This window comes from Leuciscus leuciscus, assembly GCF_965113295.1.
Source record: "Leuciscus leuciscus genome assembly, chromosome: 5".
Classification (NCBI taxonomy): Eukaryota; Metazoa; Chordata; class Actinopteri; order Cypriniformes; family Leuciscidae; genus Leuciscus; species Leuciscus leuciscus.
The window spans coordinates 30044478-30072071 of NC_138729.1; the positions used below are offsets into that span (position 1 = coordinate 30044478).

General features: G+C 40.1%; 1 long non-coding RNA gene across 1 annotated transcript; it reads left to right on the top strand.

Moving 5' to 3' along the window:
- Positions 1 to 1704: 1704 nt before the first annotated feature.
- Positions 1705 to 13824, top strand: LOC309498352. The gene is made up of 3 exons (XR_014205916.1): positions 1705 to 1789; positions 6582 to 11114; positions 12908 to 13824. It is a non-coding gene; the product is annotated as an uncharacterized lncRNA (long non-coding RNA).
- Positions 13825 to 27594: the final 13770 nt, after the last annotated feature.

Consider the following 27594-nt stretch of genomic DNA (forward strand, 5'->3'; position numbering starts at 1 on the left):
TAAAGATAATTCATTCTTCTCACAGTTCTTAAACAGAAACTCTGGTCCAGCTACAAAAAACACAAGTTTTATCAATGTATTGAAAAAAAAAAACATATAATACAAGATGAATCAACATAGAAGTCAACATTCTGTTTCCTTGATGCCGTGAAGCCTATAAAAATGTAATGGTCAAAGAATGTAGGGGAAAAGTTAAATCCACTCCATAAGTCTTAGTAAAAGCTTTAAGATTCTTTGCCTCAGATTAATTTTTAAGGCACACATAAATTCTAGTCGCTTTTTTTTGTGGACATAGATCATTAAATGTGAATTCTCTTAAACCTTTAATGTGATAAAACAACAACATTTGGGGGGAAAATTCAGTTGTGAATCTCAGTTGTACAGTTCAGTCCCAGAACAATGCAGATTCATTTAAGATTTAAAGAGCTAATTATTTGAACTGTGCTAAAAAAATATATAAAAACACACAGATGGTGAAAACAACAGTAGCATCCCCATAGTCATCACAGATGACCATTTTGAGCAATTAACAGAGTTTTAGACAAGATTCATTTGTGCTGTCTGATTTTTCTTCTTATAGGCAAAACTTTTGAATCATTTAGTTCTGAACATATCAGTAAGCAAAAGCACCGATTTAAAATGACTTGAGAATCCGTTTAAAATGGCGTATAAGATTACTAACACTCTGGACAGCTGCACAAAGTATGTGTTCTGAGTTCATGGAAAATACAACAAACAATGAATCTTAACAAAATTAGTGGGAAAACAAACAGCATATTCAGAGGTTAGACTTCCTCTATTGAATGGCCTGTGAATTTGTACAGTACATGTGTACCTGTGGGATTTTGTTGGTATGTGTCCCAGACTAAAGGATTTTGAGAATTTGCTTGTCATGTGCTTGGAAGCTCCGTTCACATTGAAGAAACCCTGGAGGTCCTTGATCCAAAGTGTGGGAGATGTCATGGGTCACAAATTACATAATTCTGTTAGTGTGGTCTTTCTTTGTATGACTTTGTACTTGTTTAAAGCCTTAAAGAATCTTAAAATAATGCTTTGTTTGGAACAGTAAACGCACGTTCTTGACTGGCACTGCATTTTAAGCACTTCCATGTGAGTGCTTAAGGTAAATGTCAAAGTACATTCATACACATTCAGCTATTTCAAAACTATGTTTGGACTAAATGGCAACTTTGATAGCAGTCCAGCGCATTGGGGATGACCTGCCAGCCTTTGCCAGATATCATGTCATCTGGGAATATTGCTATATTCTTCAAAAGCTCTTTATCAACCACTGACATTTAACCCAGGGAACAGATATGGAAAACAACTCACTGATGACCTGAACTTAGGCCTCAGAAAAATCATTAATCAGGAAGGAATGACCTTTTGAAACATGCAAATGAGATTTCTCTTCAAAACGTTGTTTGGACGCCATATTTGAGAGATTCTGCTGATGTAAAGATTCTCTGTTTTTGATTAAGTTTCTATTAGAGTTAATAGTTTCTTAATGTCATTGTATTTTAATTTAGGATTTCATTAGTATTTACAATGATCAAGACAGCACATCTACTTAAAGCAGCGCTATGCAGTTTTGGCAATTTCTTCGCTGTTTTCTCGCTTTTTGCTCGCAGGTTTCTCTATAGAGCTCCCCCTACAGCTTCGGAATAGATATTTGACAACACTGTCGTCAAAACTCGTTGGCGACTTTCCCCCATCCCATCTTCTCCCTCTGGTCATGTGCATTTGTTTTCAAGGAAGCCAGCGAACGCACGGAGCTATGTCCACTGAGGTATGTATGATACACAGAAGGCTAGCATATAAATGTTTAGATAGTGTATGTGCGCAGTGCCGTAAAGTAATTTGTTACATCGCGAGACCTGACATCACGCGATACTTCCTGACACTGAGGCCCGGAGTTGCAAGGGTGGTTTTTCCGCTCACAGGCGCTAGGGGGTGCAAGAAGACCACTATTCAACTCGAAAAAGTCATATAACCATTCCAATGACTCCGAAGCTGATCAGTTAGGGTAAATTAGGCTAAAAGAAACTGCATAGTTCTTAAATGATCAGAAAGCCTATACTTTATCTACAGTACGTGCACATTAAATTGACATAATTTGGTGTAATATACTGCACAACAAATATGGTCTTGGAAATCTAAATTAATTTTATTTAATGGGATCCGGCTGTGCTAAACTATGCTTTTCTGTGAAGAACCTCCACAGCCTGCCAACATGTATATGGTCTTATACTACAGGGCCGTTGAATGCTTGAATCTGATTGGTTGACGAACGTTCTAAGGTGTGCATTATTTTCAGGGAAACGCACGGCTAAAGTAGTTCCAGGCAGGTCTTGACCGCATTACAGTTCCATATCACTTCGCGTAGTCAACTGTAATAACGGAAAGTAGGATACAATTCATAACAAGAAAAAGCATTTCGCCCCGTGCGCTTGATCTGCAATTTTCAATGTCTAGCTTTACAATCAATAGAAACATGCAGTTTAATTTTAATAAATAAAGTATATAGTCCTATCTATAATCAATAGAAAATTAAACTGAATATATAGGCTAAATAAATGAATAGTCCTGCAGCACGGATTTTTATTGCAGATAATATAACAAATAAATAATTATTGATAGGCCTACTTGTTAAAAGGGCTTTGTGTTTTTCATTTATAGTCTACTGTCATCTGTCAATAATGGAAAAAAAATGAACGAATTAATTGAAACGAATTGAATTAATAAATAAATAATAATATTGACGCACATGCTTTTCTGTCTCATTATTGCAACATCTCTCTCTAATAACTGCATTAATAACTGCATAATGAATGTAACTTGATACTTATGACTGATCATGTCCAAACGCGTGTTCAGCGCGTTCAGTCTGTGTTCAAAGTCGGTGTTTAAAATCTGCTGCAGTCGATGAAAACAGTCAGAGAATGTGTCAGCTAGTCGTGTGTCCCCAGCATTAGTCTGCTATCAGCGGCTCAAACTTCCGTTACTAACTCTAAAATGACGTTTTGGAATTAGCAACGGAGGCATGGGATTAGATGCGTAAGAAATTAGTCCTTCATACAAGAGCATTTTAATGACAAAAACTTTACAAACGTCTTGAAATACATAATCTGAACAATGTTTAGAGGTGTGGTAACTGTAGTATAAGCGGAATAATTGACTTCAGGCCGTTGAATTATTAGAAAAATAATGCACACCCGAGGTGGTAATGCGGTCACGACGCGAAGCTGTCGTCAATTATTCCTTACTTTCATTATAACACATCAAATGAATGGATGGGAATGCTACAGTCTGTTGAACCTTACCATGGTAGTTCCTATTTAAACTAATTTTAACTAAACTGAAGTTGGTACAGAATCATCTGGATAAATATATTGTAGTTTATATTTTGTGATAATGTTAGTAGTTGGAACACACAATAAATCTGGCTGACAGTAATGAGTAGAAAGGAGGGAATGAGTGATGATTCAATCTAATTGTTGAGTGTCTGCAGATTTAAGCTAATAGAGAATGATTATTTTATAGAATATAAGAATATTTTTCCTCCTTTTATATTGTGAATAAATATGTACAAACAACACACTTTGGTTTGAAATGTAAAAAAAATAATGTATAGCTCATGTTTACTGTATACAGGGTAAAAATAAATGCATTCAATTCATAATATTACTTTAAATGTAAAGGCTTAAAACATCAAAGCTCTAACTTTAGAGAGTGTATCTCTCTCTCTCTCTGTGTGTGTGTGTGTGTGTGTGTGTGTGTGTGTGTGTGTGTGTGTGTGTGTGTGTGTGTGTGTGTGTGTGTGTGTGTGTGTGTGTGTGTGTGTGTGTGTGTGTGTGTGTACACTTCCCAGTGCCATCTGCAGTAGCTCACGTCAGAGCAAATGCGTCAACGGGCACAAACATAGACAGCTTCCCTATAGTAAATCTAATTTATAAAGGGAAATAAATATGCCCATGCATACTTTGATGGATGAAAGCATGACACAGAAACATCCGATACTGATATTCCATTCGGTCACAAATGAGAATTATTGCTAGAAGCTAGAATTATTAGTCGGGATTGTTAAGAATCCCTTAACTTTGTTAAGGACATATCCATTTCACCTCATATATTTCAGGCACCAGTCTATGGAGTGAAGTCAAGCATTCTGCCTCAACAGCTGTCATACATCAACTTAAATGTGGGTTCATTATCTAAAAATAATGAATGAAATGATTTCATAGTGAAGAGTACAGGAAAGGAAGTCTTTAAAGTTTCTCTTTCCTTCATGTTTCATGAGGGAAAACTTGAGGTGACCTTACACATTTTTTGGGGGGATATAAATGAACTCTTTTTATTAGCCGTCATTATTATTTTGTGCAATTCTGACTTCCTTTTTTGTTAGTGATCTCATCAGTGACTTGTAAATTACTGATGAGGTTTTACTGTGGAGTTTTGAAGGTAACACTTTACAATACGGGTGCACTAATACGCATTAATTCATGCTTAACTATAATGCACAGATAATCATGTGTTAATGTATGACTCATGAAGAACTAAACCATGAATTAATGATTACTGCATCAGTAACTAATGAAGATTCTAAATGATTAATATATTAAGTCATTATGAATTGTTATTAATTAAATATGTCATAATGTATTAATTCCTTAATAACATATTTTATTAACTAATAGTGTAAATTAATGCGTTAATTACCACAATGGGTTGAAGTCATGTACTTCAACTTCGAATTGTCTACTTTAATTAATCATTAGCTAATGATTTGCAAATGTATTATTATGTTAAGACTTTACTTGTTGAGGCACATGACTATTAACTAATTGTTAAGTAATATGCCATTTTGGCTTTGACATCCACACTAAGCCATGGATTTCAATTTCCAACCATCTACAACCAATATTTCACTGAGTCCGATGAACCTTGTTCATGCACAGGAATATGTCAGGTTAAGCTTGAGGTCGTGGAACACTGAGAACATGCGGCCCAGCGCTGCTATTTCATAACACTGTGTCTAGACTGGACAAAGACAATAGAACGTCCATTATAGTCAGTGATACTACACTGGATGCGGCGCGACGCTACACGACAAAACCCTGACAATAAACCGATGCCACATTCTATTTCTGACGTACTCCGAGCTCTTGTGCTAGTTCTGTTACAAAGGACAAATGGACTTGCAATGGTCTGTCATGTCCAGTGTAGACAGCTGGTCTCGTCCAGTTTAAACACAGTGTAAGAGCCATCAGGAATTCAGATTCTGGTGTGGTGATATTTGTGTGCAGCCCAACTTATCCATCCTTCAAACACATTCTTTGACATTACTTTCACTGCATGTGCAAACTTTCAAAACCCATAAATGGCATATTACTTAACAATTTAATAGTCATGTGCCTCAACAAGTAAAGTCATAATAACATAATGATACATTTGCAAATCATTAGTTAATGATTAATTAAAGCAGACAACTGGAAGCTGAAGTACATTGCTTTGACCAATTATGGTAATTAATGCATTAATTTACACTTTTAGTTAATCAAATATGTTATTAAGAAATTAATACATTATGACACATTTAATTAATAACAATTCATATATTACTTAATATATTAACCATATAGAATCTTCATTAGTTGCTGATGCAGTAATCATTAATTAATGGTTTAGTTCTTCATGAGTTATACATCAACACATGATTATCTGTGCATTAGTTAAGCATGAATTAATGCATATTAGTGCACCCGTATTGTAAAGTGTTACCGTTTTGAAGGACTCTAAGGGCCCTATTTTAACGATCTAAGTGCATGGTCTAAAGCGCACGGTGCAAGTGCACTTAAAGCGTGTCCGAATCCACTTCTGCTAGTTTAACAACGGGAAAAATGTGAGGTATTTCGACTAGAGTGCTTCATTTCGCAAAGCAATCGATTTAGTTGATTTGGGGTTTCTAAAAGCTCAGATCTATTTTAAAGTAATCAAATAATTTTTGGGACTGACCGAATCGTTGTTTAACCAATTAGAAGGCTTTTGAGGAGCTTTCTGTCTGTTAATCTTTTTGAATGTTCACTGCAGCAGTGAATGTGCGGCCGGAAGCTGAGAGGAACTTGGAGTGTTTTCAGATGTTGCATTGTGGTTACACCAGAGTGGCAAAGTTGTAGAAAGACGAGGGTGTGTTTAATTATTTGGCGAAAACTTTTAAAAAACGCATCTTGAGACCATGCCATTACGTTGCACTAGGTCTGGAAGTTAGGTCAGCTCACAGCACCTTTAATGCTAACAGAACAGTTTGTTGCCCTAGTTGAGTGAGGGACAGTATCGACCCACTCTACAGATTAATAAAAAATCCTATCTGAGATTTTAATAGAGTTGGAGTGTTACTATTACTGCAGCATGGGAAAACTCAATATTAAGAGTATGAAACTTTCTACAGAAGGAAAAAGAGGCATGTTTAGTGTGTGCAACATTCAATGAGAACAGAGAACAAATGCATATTTCTGAAAGTAATGCAAGAGATTACATATAATAATTCGTTAATTCGTTACATTTATATAGCGCTTTTCTAGGTTCTCAAAGCGCTTTACATGGGAGGGGGAATCTCCTCAACCACCACCAATGTGCAGCATCCACTTGGATGATGCGACGGCAGCCATATTGCGCCAGAACGCCCACCACACACCAGTTTACTGGTGGAGAGGAGACAGTGATGAAGCCCATCACTATATGGGGATGATTAGGAGGCCATGATGGACAGAGGCCAAGGGGCAAATTTGGCCAGGATGGGATTACAAATGGACCTTGGTTTAACGTCTCATCCGAAGGACGGTGCTCTTTTGACAGTATAGTGTCCCCATCACTACACTGGGGTGTTAGGACCCACACAGACCACGGGGTGAGAACCCCCTGCTGGCCTCACTAACACCTCTTCCAGCAGCAACCTGGTTTTCTCAGGAGGTCTCCCATCCAGGTACTAACCAGGCTCAACCCTGCTTAGCTTCAGTGAGCAACCAGTCTTGGGCTACAGGGTGATATGGCTGCTGGCAAAAATATATACATTAAACAGACTTAAAAAAAAAACGAATCTTGAAAATAACTTATTTTGATGAGTTAAAGCAATGTAAAAACATATGTTATCATAACTTATTGATCCTAAAAAAATGACATTGTGTTTGGAAAGGAATCAGATGCAGCATGCTCAAAAAAAGAGTTAGGAACCCTACAGTGTGGTATTTTGACCCCTGAGACCCTCTTGAGTGTTCCCAAGCGTTCCTGGCAGAGTGACTGTCCCATGTTGGCCTTCTTGCTGAAAATACTGTCCAAAAATGCTGTGGTTTCAATGAGCATGCCAGTGAAACGGCTCTGTCTTGGCATTTCCCCTGGCAAGCAGATGGCCACTTTCAAGGTATTTATTAGCCAGAAACCAGTCTTAAATCTAAATAATCTATGAGACTCTAGCAAGCCACCTGTCAGCTGATGCTATTTATCATTCATGCCCATATGCTAGCTTTTTAAAATGTTTTTACAATGTGAAAATCGCTTACACATCTTTTAATGGCATTGTGCAATGACCCAGTGCTTGTTTACCAGATTATGAGATATTTTCTTGTTTAGTTTGTGGGTCAGAGTGAGGTTTAACATTTTTGAGGGATAATCAAGCTGCAGGATTTACTGATTATCAGAACATTTAAATTGGATCTGTTTGTTGATTCTAACAAGAATGAAAAATGTTGGATTGGGAAACAAATGTAGGCCTACCAGCAATCCAAAAGCATGGAGAGTGTTTCTGAGAAATTATAGTTAGAGAATGAGAGTCCCAATGTTTTTTTCAAACTGGCTTTTCCCCGAACACAGCTCTGCCATACTCTTCATACTATCATCAATTGGTGTCAATGATTTCATTACAATTGTACTTTTTTTTTTTAACTATTCCCGCTCATCCACACATTTCTGAACACTGGAGGCCACCCACAACCAAATCCGCATGTAATGTCTCGGTTCACAGCTAACTTTTAAGGAATGTGCGCTTTTGCAAATGGCAAATGTTCTCAGATGTCGGGACCAGTCAGTCTCGCCAGATTTCTTGATCAAAAGCCTTTGACTGAGATGTGAGTTGAATGTGCAAATGGGTGTATATGCGTACATATAATTTATTTATCTAAGCAGGCAATGTGTTCTTAGGTGCCATAGTTGGAGACACAATGCTAGCAAATATGCTCAGTTCAAAATAGAGCATACTGTATGCTCAACACAAAGCATTGTGCCAGCGTTAACAGGAGTTGACATGGTGCTATTAATTCAGCAGTGATACGTCAATTATTAGTTAGAGCTTAATTCTAAGCAGTTTAACACAGTGTTATATGTTATAAGTGTTGTACCTGGAACAGTAAGTGGTGGTCAGGCAGAACCAGAGTTTTGGAGATGATAAATAGCAGGTATTGTGTCTCATTTACTGTTATCTGTTTGTTTTTTTCCTTCCTGAGATGTCTGTTGGAAAACTGGTTTGTTTGTAGAGAGGTGCATCTGCAAAGTGGCAGCAGCTTGTATATAGGCTTTTCAGTTTAGACTAATTCTAGCTGTTTAGGGCAGCTAATAATAAATAGTAGCTCATTAAACGACAAACGTTGTTGAGTTGAAAGGATTTTTAGACTGAAAATGTTAGTAACACTTTTTTTTACAGTGTCCTTGTTATATTTGCTACATGTACTTACCATAGTAATAACAGTAAATTATGCATAATTACATCCAACTAACCCTCAACCAAATCCTAATCCTACCCTAACCCTATAGTAAGTACATGTACACTCTTAAGAAAAATGGTTCTAAACGGTACCCAATTAGGGTTCTTCGGCTTGTAACAATAGCAGAACCCTTTTTGGTGCTAAATAGAACCCTTTTTTATAAGGTTCCATAAAGAACCATGCTTTGAAAGTGCTATATAGGACCTTAACCTTTTCAATGGTTATTAATGAATACATTAATAGATAAAAATTGACACTGAACATCGTGTTCAATGTCAATTGTTATTGTTATAGATGCAATGAAAACCAAGCTCCAGTGACATATCTTCACAATCCCCTATGATGTCTTTACGTCCTTCATTATGTGTGTATTCTGAGTGGGCAGTTTCTCTCTGCAGATGATGAGGTTATGATACGTGACTGTTACATTGTGTCTCTTCCATTTGATTATGTAAAAACAATTATGGAAATTGTTGTAAAAACAGGAAATGATTGTTACAATTTTTAAAGTTATAATTTATAGTCATTTTAAGAAAGAAATCATTTACCTGTTGAGAGTATGTTGACAGTCTGTGTAGTTATATAGCTGAGCTCCAGCTACTTTTAGAGTATACTATTATTCAGTATATAATTACACTAACAATGACACCTTAAAATAAAGTGTAACCAACATTTTTATATTGCTGTTGTGTTTCTCTCACCAGCACATGAAGTCTCTAGTTAGGTGTTGAATATGTACAAAAATGTAATGTAAATGTACATGATTTTGTTTTGAACACATAATCAAAGACCAACTATAGTTAGTCTGCAACAATGAGATTGTGTGTGTGTGTGTGTGTGTGTGTGTGTGTGTGTGTGTGTGTGTGTGTGTGTGTGTGTGTGTGTGTGTGTGTGTGTGTGTGTGTGTGTGTGTGTGTGTGTGTGTGTGTGTGTGTGTGTGTGTGTGTGTGTGTGTGACAAATTTGTACCCAGAAGTGACCAAAACCTTCAAAAACAAAATCTCCAAAAACCTCCCTTTAGGGACGTCCTCATTTGTAAATCTGGTATTTAAAAAAAAAACTAACGTTTTTTTAAAAATGTGAAAATGCAGAAAGTTTTGTGTGATGGGTAGGTTTAGGGGTAGGGTCGGTGTAAGGAGAGAGAATATACAGTATATAAAAATCATTACATCTATGGAATGTCCTCATTTAGATAGCTAAGTAAACGTGTGTGTGTGTGTGTGTGTGTGTGTGTGTGTGTGTGTGTGTGTGTGTGTGTGTGTGTGTGTGTGTGTGTGTGTGTGTGTGTGTGCGCGCGCTGTGTCCAGACCTGCTAATGCTCTGCCTATTAGTAACAAATGTACGTGTACCTCAGTCATTGCTAATGCAGCAACACTTTGATCCTCAATGTTCTTACAAATTGCAGTGTTACCCTGTCATACTGGAAAGGCTTTCAAGTTAAATTTGAATGAGTAATTTTCCAGATTATGTTTTTTTTTTTTGACAAACTAGTGATAAGATTTGAAATCCATTATAAATAAAGCCAGCAGAAAAACAATTTAAAAATCAGCCTCATGTTGCTTGTTTCTACTAATAACTCTCTTATGGATAGTCTGTTTTATGTATTATGAGTGGGTACTTTATCACAATCATAATTATTCTCATTTGTGAGTAACATTGACTTGCTATTGATGGTGATCAAGTCGAAATGTGCAGGGTAATAAATCATGACTGCATGATTTCTTTTTTTTTTTCTTTTTTTTTATGTCTGTAAACGATACTGAATGTCAGCCAAACGCATAATATATTGGAAGTCTTTCAAAAATAACAGAGGGGCAAAAAATATATTTTTTTAAACTTTGTAAATGTTTTGTTTGAATGTCTTGCACATCAGAGTGATTACAGCTTAGATGCTGATATTTAGCACAAGGGCTGCATCTCAAATTTCTGTTTTATGGCTTGTTGACTTACATTAATTATGATCATGATTATGATGTGAACCAGGTCCAGAAAAATCCTATATTGTACAGGCAAATAACAGAAAGAGCATTAACCACAATGGACTCTATAGGACCCTGAAGTGTCTCTGCAACTCTTGTTTGATGGATGGATATAAATGTGAATTGCAGTCTTGCCATAGTTCCCGTAGTGAGGCAATCAGCCATATCAGCAGTTCTTAGAATATGAGTCTTAGTCACTGTACAAACGAAATTGTGCAATTTGTTTTGCTGATCAGAGGCATTGCATTGCATTAACAGTAAACATTTAAGTATATAAACTCTCTACTCAAGTGTCATTACTGAATAGAGACCAAATTTATTGAATATTACAAATATTTGTACCAATTTGTACCAAAGTTTAATACAAGTATTCTGAGCTACAGGCAACTAGCCTGGGAAAACCCAGACAACTTATGGCAAATTTAGATTCGCTCTGCATGTAGTCTGGCAAAGAGCTCATTCAAGGCCATTTCCATGCCGTGGAAATCGCGGCACCAATCAGAAACGTTGAGGCGGGCTTTACACGATGACGATCGCTCTGATTGGTTTTAGGTCTAGCCTATCCAATTGTGCCCAGAGGCATTTGAGCGACGTCCACTCCGTTGGTGAAGCGCACCAACTTTTAAACGTACACTATGGAATTTTTTCTCCACTAGGGGTCGCTAACATATTTACAATAACAAAGGCGTAGTTTGATGATGCAACATTTGCTAAGAATTATGGATCTTGTCGTCAAAAGCCGACCGATCTAATAATGTTTATGGATGACTGAATACATCAATGCTTTTATCATGACTGTGGGAAGCAGTTCGGGATTGCTAAGAGACAGCTATCAGCTCCCCACGCGACGCGAGTCCCGCAGATATAAAAGGAATATGGACATTTCATTCTACCGAACTACACGAGTGCAGAATTACAACTCACAGGTCAGTTTATTAGACAAATTAAACTTGTGAGGTAACGCAGCGTTGTTTCACTTGGTCTAACATTACACTATCACACTAAACTGCATTTGAATGTGTTGAAATGTATGTGTTAGTTTGTCTGTATGAGACTAGCAGTAAGCTAGATCAACATTAGAATAACATTCAGATCATATTCTGACATTTTATCATTGTTGAACTATATAACATTGATTAGTTTTATGTAAATGTGCTCACCTGTTTAATAAAGTACATGTAGAAGCGGTCGAAGTCTCGGACGTGGAGCTCTCGTTTATATACGGTCTATGGGAGCTCTAGGCATCTCGAAAACACCGCGCTGATATTGATTCTCAGTTTAGTTCTCCTTTTTTATCCAAAGTCTGCTTGCCATGGTCCATAATGTTTGAACGAAATAACAACAGCGTGCAGATAGACATTGCGAACTACACAGTTGTCCACGTCTGTCGTCTTGGTTACTATCAGAGGGCTCTGGTTCATAGCTCTGGTTACCATGGTAGTACAAGCGGAAACCAGGGACAACGCGGATATGACGCCATTGACTGCGACAAAACGGAAATAAAGAAACGTGCCGTGTCTTCGAATTAAATTAAAATTTCTCCTGGTTTGAAAGTTGTTGGAAACAGTCGGGATAATGTAAGTACACAACTAAAAAATATATATAACATAGATATAGTGATTTTTGCTATTTTTAAAGCAAAAAAATTACATATTGTGCCTTTAAATGCAGCATTATTATATTCAAATTGCAAACACATGAGGACAGTCTCCATGAAAGACCCACTGGCAGATGAACGTGCTACTACATTTCTCTCCGAAACGGTAGGAAATTAAATTAGATTTAAAAGAGGATTTTAACTGTGACAAGATGATTGACAGGGCAGTTTACATGACGGGATGCACGCGACAGATCCGTCCGATAAAGATGATGAAGTAGTATGTCCAAAAGTTGCCATACTTTTTTGCTACACATTCAAAAGTAAATACATTTTCTTCACAAAAAGAGTACTTTTATGGCGTAGTTTAACATAGGCGAATTGGGACACAGCATATGGCTTTACACGTGACGATCGCTCTGATTGGTTTTTGGAGTTTTAGGTCTATCCAATTGCGCCGAGAGGCATTTGAGCGACGTCCGTTGGTGACGCCCCTTTGGAAATGATTTGTATATGGAGCTTTGCCAGACCATAACTCAGTTACTACTGAGAATGGTCTGGTTTTAACCAGGCTAACAGGCAACATGTCTGTGGTGGCATTTGCTGAGATGTGTTTAAATGAGTCCTCCTCTTCTGGAACTACTTGTAAAATCTTCAGGGATTTTAACAGTTTACTTGCTGTTATTTATTGTAGTAGAAAAACATCTGTCTGGGGTCTTCATGTAGAGACCACAGCATCAGCTAGTGGAAGAGGAAGTGGTCACAGTTGCTTGTCATTGAGTGTTTGTAGAGCAAGTAATATCTTGCCCCTTTTCACATTTTCAAAGATGCTTTTCCCCATTGAAGGGATAATTCACTCATTGCAACAGAGCTGAGGGCTTGTACTTACAAAAATATTTGGAAGTTGTTGAAATCACATAAAACCAGATAAACTGAGACAAAGTCACAGCACTGAACTGTAAGAAATCACAATTTACAATTAAAATCAACCCATATAGTTCTATTTCAGTCAGACTAAATAATTTAATTCACTTGGTGTTGTAACGACACGGTTGAAACATAGGAGGAGCAGGATCCACGTGCAGCAGTAGTCTTTTATTAAATAAACTCAAAACTTGACAAATTCAGACTAAGAAACAGGACTCAGGAACAGAACAACCAACATACAACATCAAGAACTCACAAAGACTGACCTAGACACAGGGCTTAAATACACAGGCAAATAAGCTAAACAAGATAACAAGGGGGCAGGGTTAATCAGAGACACCTGGGGAGACTAATAAACAAGAAAAACTACAAAGGACTACAAAACATGGCACAGGACAGGAAATGACAAAAGGTCCACACAAGACAAGGGGAACACAAGACAGGAATTATGACAGGTGTAAATGCTTTACAAATTAGGCTACATCAATTTAATTACTTTTCCCTTAAAAGTAAAGTAAGGGATTTGCCTACTCTTAATTTTTCTGTAGCCTACATCAAACATCTAACCTGAATGCCATCTGAATTTAGCCCCGCCCACACTCTAAAAAATGATTCTGTGGCTTAGTAAATATTACAGAAATATTTAACTTTATTAACTTAATAAAATCTCTGAATATCGTTTACTTGATTGTTTGAGTTAAACATACCAAAATAATTGAGTAAAAATCCAACAGTTAATTTTATCTAAAATGTACAGATATATTTAAGTTTTTTTCAATAAAATGATTTAGTATTTGACTAACCAATTATTTCTTTATAATGCACTTAATATATTTGTGAAATTTCTATCAAAATATTTGAGAATGTTGAATTAAACTGATCTGTTTCAAGAAACAAAAATATTACTTAATTCAAATCAATATTATTAATATATTTAACACACTCTTAAGAAATTGAGTAAGTTTACTCAATTAAAACAATGCACCCCTCCCCCACCCTCTGACGTGACGACAACTCGACGGTTGGTTGAGTGAGCGGCGCGCGGGCTGTTTGAACTCTCCAGTCTCCAGAACAACAGTTCTCCTCTTCTCTTCTCAGCGTCGCAGATTTGGTGCATTTCCTCTGTGAAATTCAGGTTTGTGTATATTTTATTTTATCTATAAAATCATTATTGTGCTTTAAATCATTTTATTTAATGCAAAACAACATACAGAGGTGTAATTTGACACCTAAACGAGAGTCGCGCCTGTCTTTTTGTGTGATTGAAACGCCTTGCATAAACACACGACTTTATTCCTAATGATAATGAATATAATTAATTTGGATGATAAAATGTCCTCAGAACTGTCACTGTTTGTTTATTGGCAGATTATGGAGTCAGTCGCTCGCAGTATCTTTCGGCTATGAGTGAAATGCAGGACAGTGGTATGAAGTTCGAAGTTCACCCGCAGAGTGCGAGTCCGTCTCCGGCACGAGAACCAGCGCTGATGGTATTGGATAACAGACTGGTTGATTTCACTTGAATTTAATATTACTCATAAATATTGCTTTTTAAATGTTTAAATGTTAAATTATTTCTACTCAATTTTAACTCAGATTTACTTAATTTTTTTACTTGCATTTACTCAATTCATGCAGTATATTTAATTGATTTCACAGCTTTAAAATGTAAAAAAAAAAATTGTAAAAGTGTAAAAATGTTTCACCAAAATTTTTTTGTAAATAATAGTTCAACTTTTTACAGTGCACAACATTTTATGTCGGGAAGTTCGGTCCGTTGTGAAGCAATTATGCTCGAACCAGAGCTGTTCGGACCAATCAAATTGTCAGGGCGGGCTTTATACGATGATGGACAGATGATCAAAAGTAACATAAGGCTTGTTCGACTTCATGCAGCTCTGCGCAGACCGATCGGCGGCTGACTTGAAGCAGTGCATGCCGGTTAGAAATTTTGTCCGACTTGATACAGCGCCGACGCCACGTGACTGTGACGTATGCCATCAAAGTACCGCGAGAGCAATTCGAGAGTAGCCAGAGAACTCAGCCAGCGCAGCTTCTCAAGAGCGGCTGCACTGGGCTGCACGTGGGCTGATGACGACACAGCTGTTCCACGATTGGCCGGATTCACCGAATGACAACGATCACGTGTGTTTCGTCTTTATTCGAACACCTTTAGTTCCTCTAAAGCTCTCAAATCAGTTTATTATAACAGTAAACACTCTTTTCATGTCGTTGTCATGTTATATTGTGTCATGTTTATCAAATTAAAACTGATTAAAAAAAGTAGACTCCACTTCATTGATAGTAGCTTATGTTGAACTTTATTCTTGTTCAAACAGACGCTGTATGAAGCAGTACATAAAGTATTGAATGAAAATGTCTCTGAAACATCTGTGTATTATTTGGCAAATATTGCATTTATTTCACTGCAGCTGTGGTAAAGTATGCAAACACCACGTGAGCGGTCACTACGGGAACCAGAAAGTGTCCGGCTTCACGTCTCCGTTTGCAGCTCCTCCCCGCCTGCACGCGGCTACTCTCGCCGATCAGATACATCCAGCCGCAGCCGATGTCGAACACACCTATAATCATCCACGTCACCAAAGAGCGCTTGGGTTGAATTCGTTTACAACAAAGATGACTGCCGCTGGACAATTGAGATTTCACAAATTCACACTTAGTTCACAATAAGTCAGATGCTGATGCTTAAAACTGTCAAGGAATGTTAGCTGAGTTGACAGAGTGAATATATATATATATATATACACACTCACCTAAAGGATTATTAGGAACACCTGTTCAATTTCTCATTAATGCAATTATCTAATCAACCAATCACATGGCAGTTGCTTCAATGCATTTAGGGGTGTGGTCCTGGTCAAGACAATCTCCTGAACTCCAAACTGAATGTCAGAATGGGAAAGAAAGGTGATTTAAGCAATTTTGAGCGTGGCATGGTTGTTGGTGCCAGACGGGCCGGTCTGAGTATTTCACAATCTGCTCAGTTACTGGGATTTTCACGCACAACCATTTCTAGGGTTTACAAAGAATGGTGTGAAAAGGGAAAAACATCCAGTATGCGGCAGTCCTGTGGGCGAAAATGCCTTGTTGATGCTAGAGGTCAGAGGAGAATGGGCTGACTGATTCAAGCTGATAGAAGAGCAACTTTGACTGAAATAACCACTCGTTACAACCGAGGTATGCAGCAAAGCATTTGTGAAGCCACAACACGCACAACCTTGAGGCGGATGGGCTACAACAGCAGAAGACCCCACCGGGTACCACTCATCTCCACTACAAATAGGAAAAAGAGGCTACAATTTGCACGAGCTCACCAAAATTGGACAGTTGAAGACTGGAAATATGTTGCCTGGTCTGATGAGTCTCGATTTCTGTTGAGACATTCAGATGGTAGAGTCAGAATTTGGCGTAAACAGAATGAGAACATGGATCCATCATGCCTTGTTACCACTGTGCAGGCTGGTGGTGGTGGTGTAATGGTGTGGGGGATGTTTTCTTGGCACACTTTAGGCCCCTTAGTGCCAAGTGGGCATCGTTTAAATGCCACGGCCTACCTGAGCATTGTTTCTGACCATGTCCATCCCTTTATGACCACCATGTACCCATCCTCTGATGGCTACTTCCAGCAGGATAATGCACCATGTCACAAAGCTCGAATCATTTCAAATTGGTTTCTTGAACATGACAATGAGTTCACTGTACTAAAATGGCCCCCACAGTCACCAGATCTCAACCCAATAGAGCATCTTTGGGATGTGGTGGAACGGGAGCTTCGTGCCCTGGATGTGCATCCCACAAATCTGCTTGTTTATTTATAATTTTTAAAAAACTCACTTACAACGAGAAATGTTTAATTTCACAATCTATAGCTTTGGTTAAAAATTTGTATATGAAACATATAAATTAAAATACATTAATGACTCGTTATAACGTAGTACAAGCGTCTTCTATAATAAAGTGATTTTGTATGATTTGTAACCAGGCACTAAAGCGATTAACGTTACCCATAAAACGTGCTTTGAACCAATCGGATTGCTTGGTTCCTAAGCTCGGACTCATCTCTTCAGTAGAAATGAGGGCACCGCCATCTTTAGAATATTGTCTTTGAACTTCCGTTTTTGCGGTCGCTCTGATGGCATTGCTGTCCAGGAGTAATTAGCTTTTGAAGTGGATTTACTTAATGTAAAGTTAATGAAAGTTATCATGAGGACTGTAGCCTATTGTTTAAAGCAGATTACTTAACTAATGTCAGTCGACCGGGAAGATTTTTAAACGTGTTCATTAATAAACACGCAAAATTGCTGTGAAAATACAGACCGGAAGTCAAAAGACAATGAGCGCAGCGCTGAAAAGGGGCGGGGCTACATAAGGTCATGCCAAAATTATTATTACAGCTAAATTGTCGCTCATTAAATAAGAAAACTAAATTTGTGTAGATGATTTACTTTGTATAACCCGACATCAGACACTAGGCCAAAGCATATTTTTTTTGCACACAGTGCCGCGACCAATCAATCACTCCTTTACGACTGGCTGCCTGCACATTCACTGTCCTCGCGGCTGCAGCAACGTGCGCTCGCTTATCAATGCATATAAATTCGCGCCTACGGTATATTTGTAGAACTTCAAAAAAGAAAAAAAAGATGCTGCAGCCAATGGGCTGCCGGCGGGGGCTGGCTGCAGGGCAACTCAACCTCCACGGACAGTTTTTAATGTTTTATCAGACAATACTCAAGATTTTGCTTTAGTATAATTTTCGAGACAATTAGGGCCGGATTCGGGATTCGGAAAAACAGCTTAGATTTCGGAACTGTCCCGATTTTTTCTGGGTTCTGGTCACCCAACTCTAACCGGAAACTCCCGATATGTACTAACTACTAGAACGCGTAAGTAGTAGTACATTATTACTGCACATCTAAATGTAGGCTACTTAAATTAATTCCACTCAGTCAGAATAAATGGCTGATGGCTCGATTATCATTGGAGACCACACATTTGAGTTGTCACACCCTGAACATCATCAATTGCTTTAAAATAGGAAAGGAAGCCATCGCAGACAAGATAAGACTATGACCGTAATCGCATAATATCGAATTGGTACTATTAAACAAGAACTTATTTGCATCATGCAAGTAATGTGTGCATCGTATGCAGAAACTCGCTGAGAGTAGTAGTCAAGGACATTTTGCCTACCATAGTAGGGAAGTAGGCTATGCATAACCTATTTGGATGCAGCCAAATAGTGCCAGACTTTCATGGGTCTCATAACTTTGAGGATTTTTAATTTACATAATTGACATCATGTGGCAAACTGTTTTGTACTTCTATGTTGGGATAAAAAACAAAAAATCAACATTTTGGCACTACGCCAAGAGTGCTGGCCTATATGAAGATATCATAACATTCCCATCATGGCCATTACAAATTAAAAGATTTAACTTTATGACTCATTTAATACCGTACATTGGTGGCTTTGTGGTTAAAACTCTTCCATAAATCTAAAATACCAACTGAAGAGGTGCGTTGTTATCCTTGTTGAAAAGCTCTTTTAAAAGAGTAATAAACTATGACCAGATAAAACATGACTCATGATGACACACCCCCCTTTTATACAAACACAGGACGTTCAGACTTGTAGTTAGAGGCACTGTCTTGAGCAACTGTTTTAGTAGTCTGATTTGACGAAGGCTTACCATAAATTACTACTATGTCCACTGTTCTTTTTCTCTCGAATCAGTATGTGTTTGAATAAGTAGTCATGAAGAAGGGAATGTGTAAAATAGTATGATAGCGACACCTAGTGGAGTATTAAGAAAATGTTGCAGGATTCATAGACTAGATCAGGAAGATACCTGGGGCCTATACCATGAAGCCAGTTTAGGTGGCTAGCCAGGTATGTTTCAGCTTAGTTTGCACCAACCCTGGGTTTTAGGCACTATGAAAGTGGTTTGGCTTTTAGCAGTGTTCATTGCCATAGTAATTTACGCTCCACGGCTAACCTGGTCCGGGGCAGGTTATGGTCCAGGTAAGAGATTGCAAACCGAACTTGGACCAATGAGCTGTGAGCAAAGGATAAAGTCACTCCACCTGTTTCTACTCCAAATTAAAGGTCATTACATAGCAAATGATTTTTAAAGACAAAATCGTCTAGCTTTTACTAATGCTTATTTAGAATAATTATTTTGAATGATTTAGATATTAGATGTACCCTTAATCGATCACATGTACAATTTTAGTTGATCAATTATTATTACGCACAGTTTAAATTGATGAAGGTAATATAAATACGCTTTAGAATCAATAGATAAAGCTATTAAATGACTACATGTGATCTTAAATATTCAATTCTCTCTATACCTTTATAAAATTAACTTCACAACTTATACTTGCACTGATATAGCAAGACTTTTTCTTTTAGTTGTCCTCTTTCATAGACAGCCATTTTCTTCTTGCTCTGTAAATTGTTTAAATTCTTAATGTTTTTCAATCTTGTAACATTCTGCAGAAGAGAGAAGTGAATCGCGCTGCTTCTCTCGCGAGAAATGAATCGCAGTTTCACTCTTTCTCTGCATGTGATTGGCTGTTCGCTACTGATGTCACATCTAAACTCCGGATCAAAGCCCGAGTTGATAGAGAAAGTTGATGATCAGCATCATGGTACCAACAAAGCCTGGTTTGGATCGGTTTGGTTTTGTCAACTCGAAACTAATCCTGTAACCCTGAGTTTGTTAAACAACCATATGGCACAGGCCCCTGGTAAGTTAATATTTTGCAGGCAATATAGTAGCATGTTAAATAAATAATAATCTGAGGCCTCTTTTAACTACTGAGACAAGTAGGAGATGGTCGTGCACCAATTTATATCTATGAGAAACTGTTGATTTAAAAAAAAAGAATTAAGACAAACATACTGCACACTGAATGATTTTTAACCGTCCAATAAGTACTTTAATTGACACATTTTTATATAGATGCTCTGAAAAGTAAAACAAAGAAGCCTTTACATTGTGATACCTCATCAGAACACTAGAGGGAAACGCGATACTGAAACGTCCAGATCCTGAACAGATTACGTTGAGAGCGTTGAGATGCCCAGGATACTTTTGAATATTGCTGTGATTTGAAAAGAGCATAATAGTAAACTTATTTATACTTGTTTTGTAATGTTGCCTTGTGAGGTTACATTTAAATTAACTGATTTCCTACAAATCCCAAATATTGCTTAATATGACAGAATCAGCCTGACCACATAGGCTATGTAAGTAGCCTTTATGTATCTATGTGCTGGCCTACATCTACATGTATAATACATTTAAGGATAAAGTTGAAATCGATCCTTAAAGGCACAATATGTAAGATTTTTGTAATAAAAAAAAATATAAATAAAAAACACATTTCATACTTACATTATCCCAAAAGTTCCCAAGGATTTTTAAATCCAGAGAAATTAAAATGTTAAATAATGGCTCGTCATTATCGCCTATCAATGACGTAATATCCGCGCTGTCCTCAGTTTCTGCTTGTAGAAACCATGGCAACACACGTGGACATATGCGCATCTTGCACGCCTGTTGTGCCATGCAGTCATCATGGATCACGATTATTCATTGGTGAGTGCAGAAAATACCCAAAAACGTAAACTTAGTAGATCAACTGAGACAAGCAGGCTTTGGGACAAACGGAGAAATAAAACAAGGGTCAGTATCGGGGTGGTGTTTTCGAGATGGAGAGAGCTTCGCGAAAAAACTTGGACTTGACAGAGACTCCGCTCTCACATATGTTTTAATAGACCGGTAAGCAAATGTATATTATTTATTGTAGGAGTAATAGTCATGTGATTTGAACTCTTTCCCCGCCATTAACGGAAATTTCCAGCTTTCCTTGTTTTTATTGTAATACAGTAGGGGGCACTATGACGCATCTTCTGAAAGAGTTCTGAATCTCCTGATCAAAACACATGCAAAGAAGATGCAGAAAAAACAAGTTTCCCTTTCGAGAACGGTTTACTCGTATTGCGTCGCTAGACGCTATGGGAAAAATAAAAGCTATGAGAAAAATATTCTCGAGAATATTGAAGCCATTATTTTTAAACATAGTGCAGCTGCACAGCCAGCACAGTGCAGAGCTGTATAGCCAGCACAGTGCAGAGCTGTATAGCTTGCTGATTGGCTGGGCTGCGGGAACTGCACGAACCTATAGCGAAGCAGCAAGGACACGCAACATTTTGTTATGTTGCATGTCCAAGTGCCTATCAGGGCGCTTCCCGATTTAATCTCTTTCAGCGACGAATCACCTCTTTGCTGATCTTCTCCTGCTTGAAAGCCTTCTCGCCGTCGAAACGAAGCCAGCAGTGGAACGCAGCAAATCTGCAGCAGCAGTTCAGCGGACGGCGGCCTCCTGCTCAGTGCTTCTGACTCGATGCCGTCATCTGCTGATTCGCGGTTTCCCTGCGGCCATCCGGCGAAGTATCCTTTTTAACGAGCGAATCCGCCTAAAGGCAAATTTCTTTCTAAAAGAGCATGTGTCACATGCAGAGCCCCTCTGCATCTCACAGACGAGCACCGTGAGTGTGTTTCCTGCCTGGGCAAAAACCATGCAGAAACTGCACTCACACAGGGTGGCTGTTCTCATTGCGAGAACATGCCGCTCTCTTCTCTGCGCTTGCGGCTAGCTTTCTTTTTAGAGTGCTCTTTACCGAGGCAGACCCGCTAAAAGCCGTCTTGATGAATGGTTCCTGCCGGGGCGCCTGCGTTCTTCCCTGAGGTTCATGACGAACTGACAAAGTCATGGCGCGCCCACTACTCGGCCCGCCTACGCACTTCCGCCTCTGCAACGCTCTCGACTCGACGGCGCTGAGGAAAAGGAGTATGAGAAACTGCCCCCCCTAGAGGAAGCAGTAGAAACGCATCTCTGCCCGCCCACCGCCGTTGGATGGAGGTCTAAAGTGACTCACCCATCCAAGCTGGGCAGGACCACGTCAGCTCTTGCTGGTCGAGCCTATGCATCCACTGGTCAAGCTGCTTCAGCCCTGCACACTATGGCGGTCCTCCAAGTGTTCCATGCGAAACTCCTCCACTCCATGGACGAGTCTGGACCGGACCCCGTGGCCTTCCCCGCCCAGCGGCTGAAGCTAAACAGCGCCTGGTGCCAGCTAAGCGCTTCCCTTTCCCGAAACGCCAAGGCTGTTAAGAGTTAAGTCTTGCTGCGGCCGGACCACCCCTAAAAAGAGCTTGCATGCTTCTTCCAGCCCCCTTTTCAGTTCAGGCGGCTGGAAATGTTCTAATTACAGCCAAAGGGCCCGTTCACGCACATTTGCAAACAAACGCTATTTCAACAGTGACAAAAATAAAGCACAAAAATTCTCAGGAAAAGAGCACTTTTCCTCTTCAAATCTGCCCACCCCCAAACTATATTCAGCCTCTATTCACTCGGGCCAAGGCCTGGGAAGCCATCCCCGATGTGTCAAAATGGGGACTGAACACAATAAAACGAGGCTACTCGCTCCAATTCGCTCGAAGTCAAAATACTTAATTTGGCTGGCTAAGTTGATCGATCAGCTTGGTCATCTGCATTTTCCGGTTCAAATTCGGGCTTGAATTGATAAGGTAGTACGACCATAGATATCATATAATAAAGGCTAGATGTCTCGTCCGCACTGCTGGCCAATGGAGGTCGACGTCCGCACACAGCGGCCATCTTGCCAAAGGGAGCTTGCTCACTCGTAACATTGTGTTTTAATGGTGCATGTACTTTTAAATAACCATAACTTGCAAAATTTTCTACCGATTTTCAAACGGTTTGGTTTGTTATAAATGTCAGAGATGTAGTTATGACACTGCATACATATGAATAATTATAACATACATGTTCAAGAAGTCGGAATTATAGCCACGTTAATAACGTTTGTAAGAAACCAAACAAGTTTGTAAATCCGTCAAGATTTCAGCGAGATAAGAGGATTTGTGTTCGTGCTGATCACTCACCTTACTTCAGATACCACAGAGCTCGCCAGAAAGCTTCCCTGTGACAAGATGGCCGCCGGTGATGCCGTTCGAGACTCCGCCTTAAGACATCTAGCCTTATATGGATATCTATGAGTACGACATTATCACCTGTCATGAGTTGATGTTCCAAAAATGGTAAGGGGCGCAACATTTCCGTCACACGCTTAAGGTTTTTGGGCCAATCACAATGTACTGGATCGTTGGCCAATCAGAGCACACCGCGTTTTTCAGAACGATGAGCTTTGTAAAAATCGACGCGTTTCAGAAAAGTGGGGCATAGAGGAGCAACAATAATGTACTTAATGAGTTAAGGCCTATGTGTAAAATAAAGACTTTTTTTTTACCTAAAACTGCATAAACACATTGCATTTAACCAAATACACAAAATAATGTTGTTTTTAGAACCATCATTTGACCCCTTTAAAAGTCATTGAAATAAATATTTTATGACAAGTATCCGATTCCTGACCTAAAGTATTTCGGATTCCCCATCCCTATGAAACAGTGGCTTGGACTTCAACAGTGCTTAAAGGGGTCCTATTATGCCCTTTTACAAAGTCTTGATTTACTCTACTCAGATGTAAATATTAAGAATGGCGTCAATTTCAAACCAATTCAAGCCTGATTCAGACTTAAAGAATGTTTACGAACAAGAGGATTGTGCAGAATGGATTTCATGAACGGACTTTACAAGCACGGATTTCACAGGACGTTTCAGTGTGGTATGTTTGTTTTTTGTAATTTTCTTATACATTTTAGATACGATTTTATACACCATTTATTCATGATATTTGTTGGAAAACTATGGTAATACAAACAGTAATCGATAACAAAACCAAGGTTAATTTTCCTAAGAGGCGTTGAACAGTCTTACAAAAGCGAGAACTTACAAATGCAACAATAAACACTCCATCAATACAGTAATGTTAGTTAGCAGGTGAGCGGAGGCAAAGCTTGGCCCTTTGTTTACATCGTAGCACGTAGTAGTTTACGTTATCAGTAAAATGTGCAGCATGCAGATACACTTTGGGATTATAATGTTCAGGAACTGTGTTTAAAATAGATTTTAACCACTCTAAGTTCATCAGCCTTAGGAAGGTCAAACGAATGAGTTTTGGTAACGTTGTGGAAAAAGCAGCATCTCTTTGACATGGCGACAACACTGTCTTCTCTAATGCAGCTCAACCAGGCCTCATCCCCTTTTTTCCATATTCAGTGGGTGGCGATTATTTAAATGAGTAACATTATGACTTCACAAAGCCCTGAAAAATCGTGTTGTAGTCCAAAAGAGCTGTTCGCTGTAGTTCTTGAAAGTGGATTCTGTTAAATAAAATATCTCCCTTTGGAGTGGACTTTTGGCTTTGTAACCTTGCAGATATTTTTTATGCTTAAACAGCAACATTACACACTAACTGAAGTTGAAAAGTGAAAAAGCACAATATGACCCCTTTAAGCGCTGTGAGACTATACAGGAATGGCAAACTATAATTACCAATTAAAGGTCTGGTGGAAGAATTCAAATGCACCAAAGCAGGTTATGACACTCACTGAATCTGAAGATATTGCTATTTGAACAGCGGCCCCTCGGGTGGCAGCGAGGAGAAGTGTACTCCATCTGAAGCCGTGTACAATGCAAAGTCAGCACTTCATTTCAGAAACGTGGTTGGTCAAGCCCAACATGGGAGAGCAGGCCTTGGGCTCATCCCAAAAGCTCCTTAATGGTATGCAACATAAGGGCAGAAGAGCTGGTTCGTGGTAGAAGAGATGAGGAGGCAGGAGGATCTCAATGGCCAAGCAGGGTCAATGGACTAACTGGGTGAATCTAGAAAAGAGAAAACGCCTCGGTTACGACTGTAACCTCGGTTCCCTGAAGAGGGAACGAGCGTTGCGTCGAGAAATGACGCTGTGGGAACGCTTTGCGTGATGACGTCTTGAAGCACATGTAAAATCAGTCCAATGGTGTGGCGGAACGTCAGAGGCGGGTGACGTCACGTACCAGGAAACTATAAAAGCCGGCCCAAAACAGAAAACGAAAGCTTCGTAAAAGTCTGAAGTCGAGCTGACAGGCATGAAGGAGATATGGCAGGGCGACGCAACGCTCGTTCCCTCTTCAGGGAACCGAGGTTACAGTCGTAACCGAGGCGTTCCCTTTCAAGGGAACTCCCGTTGCGTCGAGAAATGACGCTGTGGGAACGTCTATACCAACGCCTCCATAGCTACAAATGTCTGTCCTGTGTGAAATCTGTAGAGCAGCACTAGGAAGACAAAACATGAGACCCTGGAGCAGAGTCTAGATCCAGAGAGTAAAACCTGACGAAAGTGTGCGGTGAGGACCAGCCTGCCGCATCACAGACGTCCTGTAATGAAACTCCTGAAATAAGGGCCTTAGAGGCCGCCATACTCCTCGTCGAGTGCGACCGGACAGCCAAAGGAGAAGGCTGCCCAGCCGCCTCATAAGCAAGTGAGATAGCCTCGACCACCCACTTGCTCATCCTTTGCTTAGACACCGGGCCCCCTTTGTTAGGGGACCCAAAGCACACAAATAATTGATCACTTTTACGCCACAAGGCAGCTCTGTGGACGTAAGCGTCTAACGCCCGTCAGCATTTTGGAAGGGAGGAGGACAGAAGGCCTGCAGAACAACAGGTCTGACCACATTAGTGGGGACCTTGGGGATATAACCCGGTCTCGGATGAAGGAACGCTTTAACCATACCCGGAGCAAACTCTAAGCATGACGGAGCAACCGACAATGCTTGAAGATCCCCTATTCTCTTGAGAGAAGAAATAGCCAGAAGGAAAAGAGCTTTCAGAGTAAGAAACTTCTCAGGAACCTCCTCAATGGGCTCAAAGGGGGCCTGGGATAAGCCTTGCAGCACAAAGGACAAATCCCAAGGTGGCACCCTAGAGCGAACTGCAGGCCTCAGCCTCCAAGTGCCACGAAGGAAACGAGATACCAAGGGGTCTTTCCCCACAGACATTCCACCCAAAGGAATGTGGTAAGCACCTATGGCCGCCACATAGACCTTTAAAGTGGACGGGGTCAGACCTGCAGTGAACCGTTCCTGCAGGAACTCCAGCACTGTACCAATTGGGCAGTGGACTGGGTCCAACCGACGGTCACTACACCAAGAAGTGAATACTCTCCACTTCAGGGCATAAAGTTTCCTCGTGGAGGGAGCTCTGGACTGTAGAATGGTCTCAACAACCTCGGTTGAGAGACCTGACTCTATGAGCTGGGCCCCCTCAGAGGCCAAGCCCACAGGTTCCACAGTTCTGGCCGAGGGTGAAATATCGAGCCCTCTGCCTGGGACAGAAGGTCCCTCCTGACGGGTAACTCCAGAGGATGCCCGTCGAGGAGGGACACAAGATCGGGAAACCATACTCTGCCCGGCCAGCGCGGGGCTATAAGAAGTAGATGGACCCGGTCCCTGCGAACTCTTTCCAGAACTCCCGGGAGCAGAGCAACTGGGGGAAAGGCGTACAGACGTAGCCTCGGCCACGTCTGTACCATAGCATCCAGTCCCAGAGGAGCTGGATGCGTGAGGGAGAACCAAAGTGGACAGTGAGACGTCTCTCGAGACGCAAACAGATCCACTTGTGCTTGGCCAAACTCCCTCCATATCAGCTCCACCACCTCGGGGTGGAGCCTCCATTCCCCGGGCCTCGGCCCCTGCCTCGACAGAGTGTCTGCTCCTATATTCTGTACCCCGGGGATGTAAGCTGCCCTGAGTGACAGTAACTTCCCCTGGGACCACAAGAGGATATGGCGTGCCAAGTTGGATAACGGGCGCGAGCGCAAACCCCCTTGGTGGTTGATATAGGCGACTACCGATGTGTTGTCCGTATGTACTAGCACATGGTGCCCCCTGAGATCTGTGATAAAGCTCCTCAGAGCCCGGAAGACAGCTAACATCTCTAGGCGATTGATATGCCAGGAACGATGATGGTCTTCCCACAGACCTTGAGACGAGCGACCCTCCAGGATCGCTCCCCAGCCCGTGAGGGAAGCATCCGTCGTTAGCAATTTGCGACGACAAGGAGCTCCCAACACTGGGCCCTGGGACAGGAACCAAGGCTTCTTCCACATAACCAAGGCACGTAGGCATCGCCGCGTGACCTTGATTGTGCGAAATGGGTTGCCCCTCGGGGAAAACCCCCTGGTCCTGAGCCACCACTGCAGGGGCCTCATGTGTAGCAGTCCAAAAGGTATCACGTTGGAAGCTGCTGCCATGAGACCCAACAGTCTCTGGAACTGTTTGACAGTGAGTAGCTGGCCTAGCTTTACACTTTTCACAGCTGCAAGGATGGAATC